General features: G+C 34.3%; 1 long non-coding RNA gene across 4 annotated transcripts; it reads left to right on the plus strand.

Moving 5' to 3' along the window:
* Nucleotides 1-462: 462 nt before the first annotated feature.
* LOC107639573 (uncharacterized) lies at nucleotides 463-4,673 on the plus strand. Of its 4 annotated transcripts, none has more exons than XR_015880708.1 (7): nucleotides 463-915; nucleotides 1,085-1,261; nucleotides 1,359-2,246; nucleotides 3,179-3,340; nucleotides 3,447-3,488; nucleotides 4,121-4,191; nucleotides 4,421-4,673. It is a non-coding gene; the product is annotated as an uncharacterized LOC107639573 (long non-coding RNA). The 4 variants fall into 4 exon arrangements; XR_015880707.1 differs by lacking the exon at nucleotides 3,447-3,488 and having other exon boundaries at nucleotides 1,359-1,995; nucleotides 2,075-2,246; XR_015880709.1 differs by lacking the exon at nucleotides 3,447-3,488 and having other exon boundaries at nucleotides 1,359-1,995; nucleotides 2,109-2,246.
* Nucleotides 4,674-5,211: the final 538 nt, after the last annotated feature.

Raw genomic sequence — 5,211 nt, forward strand, 5'->3', positions numbered from 1 at the left:
TAAAAAGGGGACAAAAATGTCCCAAAGCAAAGTAATAATTAAAAATGCATATGGAATGTGAATTGAAAAGAGAATGCATGAGTGTGTGAAAAAGTATTATAGGTAGTTAGGTTTGTTTAGAATTTTATAGGTTGTTATATAGGTTAGGTGGGAAGCTTAGGTTAATCAAAGATTCAAACTCTATTCCACTTACCCATCACCACAAAAAAAATGATGTTTTAGCGACAAACTTTTAATGGTAATAACATAATGGCCACTAATTTCTTAATTTAAGTTATTTTTTTGCGGCAATTATATATTGGCCATCATTATTGTATATTATAGTGGCCATTATTACTATTACCAGAAAATTATTATCTTTTTGTATTTTTAATTTAATTTTTTTAATTTATTATAGCGGCCATTACCATTATTGCCGCTAAACTCTTATTCCCAATTTTTCTCTCATCCGTAAATCAAATTGAAAACACGTACAGAAAAAGTAAAGAAAATTTCACTCTTACACAAAGCGCCGCCTTCCTCTTTCACCTGTAAGCTTCCCCAAACCCTCTCCATCCCTTTTTTCTCTTCGCTTTCTCGCTCTCTCTTTTCTTCATCAATGAAAGATTGATTTTGCTACTGGGCTGGGTTAACTCACGTAGCCATTGTCTGGGTTAACTCGTGTAACCATTGCCATCGCCGACCACCATCACCACCACCATAACCATTGCCGATAGCCGTCGTTCATCATCCTACTCCTTGGACTTTGTGTGCATTCGATTCACCTCAGATCTGCATCTCTGTCATCGTTGTTTGTCTCAGATCTACATCGCCAAGGTCTTCCAGCCACCATTGTTGCTCTTGTCGCAACACAACACCTCCGCCGCTTGCACCGCCGCCGTTCTTTCAAGTAGACGCACAAGATCGTCGCTGCCGGTAGATCTTCTCCGTTTATTTTTTTATTTTGGTTTGAATATTCAGAAGCATGTGATTCTCTCTCTGTGTTATTACTTTTGCTATGTTTGCTTGCTTGATCCTAATGAATCTGGTAGATCAAGCTAAAATCAAAGTGTTTAAGTGTTTGTTTTTTATTTTGGGATAACAGCCAAATATTATCTAATGGAAAGGCCTTTGGATGCTTCACGAGCGGTTCGATTCTTATAAATGGAAGGAATGAATCAATCCACTCCTTCAAGAAAATTATTGGCTTTGTGACACAAGATGATGTAGTTCATGGAAACTTGAGAGTAGAAGAGAATCTATGGATTAGTGCACAATGCAGGTACATTATATTTCTGCACATTCTAACTGAACTATGTTGTTACTTTTGAGTGCTAGAAATGAACTTATTCAAGTGAATTTTTTTGTTAATGTTAAAGGTTATCAGCTGATTTGTCAAAACCAGAAAAAGTTCTAGTTCTTGAAAGAGTTATTGAATTCTTGTGGCTTCAGTCTGTGAGGAATTCCTTGGTTGGAACATTGGAAAAGCAAAGGGATCTCTGGCGGCCAAAGGAAGCATGTAATTGTCGGATTAGAAATGGTTATGGAACCTTCACTTCTGATCCTGGATGAACCCACTTCTGGTTTGGACAGTGCATCATCTCAGTTTCTTTTAAGAGCTCTAGGATGTGAAGCGCTTAAGGGAGTGAACATTTTGCAGATTAATCTTATACTTCCCTCACAATGATTTGATGATTGATTTTGATACTTCAGCTATGCATGGTTCAAGATATTTGATGCATTGTAAGTGTTTAAGTGTTTGATTTTGATTTTGATCCTAAAAGATAACAGCCAAAAGTATCCTTTTGAGTACCCTAATCTGATGATGGACGGCCACATTCACTTCTCTGCCTTCTTCAATTATGATAATCCACCGCATGAGGTCCTTCCCACCACAGCAGAGCAACCAATAAATTTGCAACATCCCTTGTCTTAAATTCCATTTATGAGCCCGTAGCAATTTCATTTGATGGCCAAAATTTTTGCAGCCTAGAGTCTTTGAATTCGGAAGGCAAGGTTTGTATTTTCTATATCCTCTTCTGCGGCTTGTTCATATGAGTATGAATGAGAACACTTGCCACTGTTTCAATATCAGATCATAATTATATAGTGCCTAATTTGATGAAAAGACTTATACATGTGAATGGCTGCGTTGGGTGGAAATATAAAGCAGCAAGCATACAAGAACTTGAAGGATTTGAAGCCATTTGGCACAAGTTCAGCAGGTCAATCTCTGGAAAACTTTGATTTCCCAGTTTCTCAGCAAGGTATATATAGACACACACACACCCCCTATTAATATTAATTAATATGTGTTCTTGATAATTATCTGAATGTAAAATGTGTAGTTGTAATAATCATCAATTCAACATATGCCAGAATGCATTTTCTCTTCATTTTAAGAAAATTCTATGATTAACTTTTTATGCATATTCAGTTAATAAACTCTATAGCACCAAAACAGTTTTTGAAAGACTAGTTCTTCAATTGCAAATTTACAAAAGTGCCTTCATGTAACTTGCACAGCAAATTTGATGAATTCACCAGCCATCTAATGAGGTTGGTTAATTCATCATTTGTAGATATTTCACATTGATGTGGCTGTGAATTCACTTTGATAGAAACCCTCTTGGGAAAGAAGCCGGGATCTTTAGGCTCAACTAAATCTATCTCACTTCCTAACATGAGAATCACAGAAGCCATTGTAGGCCTATCTTCAGGGTATTGTTGCACCCTAGTGGTGATTATTTGAGGGAGATTTGAAAACACAATGGAAGTTTAACCGACTGCTAAAGCTAACCACTGATAAAGTAAAAAACTTGCTGGACTAAGTAAGATCCATAGCAGTTTCACTTTGATACTTGAGTTTATAAGCACCATCACATGGCTCTCTGATGATTTCAAAAGTTGTTCACTTTGTAAGTTATGTTAGTCTTGCTATTAGATGGATCTACTAATGCATCATGACTATGTCAGCAAATTCATAATAAATATTAAAATGACAATAGGAGTTTAATCTTATGGATCAAAAGAACCTTTACTTAGTTGACCTTGTTTGGATTTTAATTTAATTATTCAAGTGGCAAGTTATGTTATTTTTGTTTGATATGTTTTTTTCATTCTGTCTGATGCCTCTATGTAAAGTAGTGTACACATCTTTTCTTTCTATATCTGATGTTATTTTTGTTTATATTGTCAGCCGTCTGTTACAACTAATGAAATTGATAAAGCAGTGCATCAGATGATAATTGATGCTGGTGCTTATCCCTCACCCCTTGGCTATGGTGGATTTCCAAAAAATGTGTGCACATCAGTTAATGAGTGCATGTGCCATGGAATACCCGATTCTAGGCAGTTACAGGTTTCACAAGCCTCTCTCTATATACATAATTATTAATTTATTTTTTCACTTTATCCTTGGTATGCATATCACTCATAAGCCGATGACACTTATCTCTTTTCTGCAGAATAGTGACATTATTAATATTGTTGTGACAGTATACCTGAATGTATGCTTCTAATTTCCTGGTGAAAATTTATTTAGTGAACAGATCACTTTTTTGATTGCCTTTCGGTGTATGCTCTTATATCCAGAAAATGGAAATCATCTTGAACTACATTCTTAATTGTCATTCTCGCTGTTTTAAGAATTATAATTATATGCATGTTCAAGAAAGTGCTTAGGATTGGGATTAAGTAATTAGTAATCTCAAAGTAAAGTGTATACATAATCTGGTAGGACCTCATATGTTGCACCACCTATTAGTAGAGTACATAAAAGAACAAATAAAGAGGGGAATGAAGGGGGTCCAAGTAAGGAGTAGAAAGGGCCAGGGTAGTATAGGATAGTGTGTCAAAATATACTGCATCAATATTGAGGGGGAATAAGCAGCATGATAGGGTAGTTAAACTCCTAGTGGAATGTGATAGGGAGAGACTTAAAGCCCTGAAAAGGTCATGGGGTCATTTTGTCCCTTTTTAATATTAGGATCCTACTTTCACACTAATATATATATATATATATATTTTCCTCATTAGTCCTTCTGCTTGCATAGTAATTGATCTTCTGCTTTCTCTTTGATTCCTCTTTATTATTGTTAATTATCAATTAATTGTATGCTTTGCTAATTGTATGTTTCAGGGATATCATGGGGACACGTCAAAGACATTTTTTTGCGGGAAGTCACTAATGAAATGAAAAATCTTGTTGTGGTAAATAGTTCTCGACCAGTGGAGAATTTTTTTTTGGTGTCATTATGATCTATACACTGTTATATTGTTAATCTTTTATATATTTCCATTCTTTGTAACATGGACAAATTTAATACCTCATTAGAAATGCTAGTTAAGAAATAATTTAGATTAGTTATTGAGCAACTGTATTTTTGTTCTATTTCTATTTTTTGTATGACATCTAATCACATCTTCTTTCTTGGCATAGGGATCAAGGTCACGCTCTTCAAATTAATTCCCTTTCAACTGTGGAGGAACCCTTAGTTGCAAAAGCAAAATGTGGAAATTGGGAGATAGACAAGAGGTTGTTGAAGATAGGAGAAAGAATAGCATCTAGATCTTGTGGAGATTTGTAATTTGTAGCATTTTTTGTTGTTTAGATTTGTAACATGATTTATTATTTTTTAAAAGAAATTTGTGTATTAATATTTTGAGTTTAATAAAATATTTCATTTTATAGTAATTAATTTCAGTATATTTATATTATGCATAATAATAATAATTGTTGGAAAAAATATATATTTGATTCTAGAAGAAAGATAGTTTGGTACTTCTAAGAAAACGAGTATAATATATCTAACAAAAGTCGTAAGATTTTAGTGGCAATAATAATGGCAACTAAAAGTGAATAACATTATAATTTTAAAATTATTTTTAGTGGCTATATAAATTGCCAGTAAAATGGATTTTGGCGGCAATAGTAATGGCCACTAAAAGTGAATAACATTGTAATCTTATGATTACTTTTGGTGGCCATATAAATTGCCAAGAAAATGGCCGCTAATAGTTATATACTTTTTGCGTCCATTAAAAAGATCTTTACCGGCAAATGTTATAATTGTCACTAAAACCTTTTAGCGGCGAAGCATAAGACGGCTAATGTCTAATTGCCGGTAAATGTATTAGCGGCTATTTTTATTGCCGCTAAAAGCAAAATAAATGGCCGCTAAAAGTGATTTTTCTTGTAGTGCATATGCATCCTACCTTGACCCTAGCCCT

This window comes from Arachis ipaensis, chromosome B4, assembly GCF_059453495.1.
Source record: "Arachis ipaensis isolate K30076 ecotype BB chromosome B4, ASM5945349v1, whole genome shotgun sequence".
In the NCBI taxonomy this organism is placed as follows: domain Eukaryota; kingdom Viridiplantae; phylum Streptophyta; class Magnoliopsida; order Fabales; family Fabaceae; genus Arachis; species Arachis ipaensis.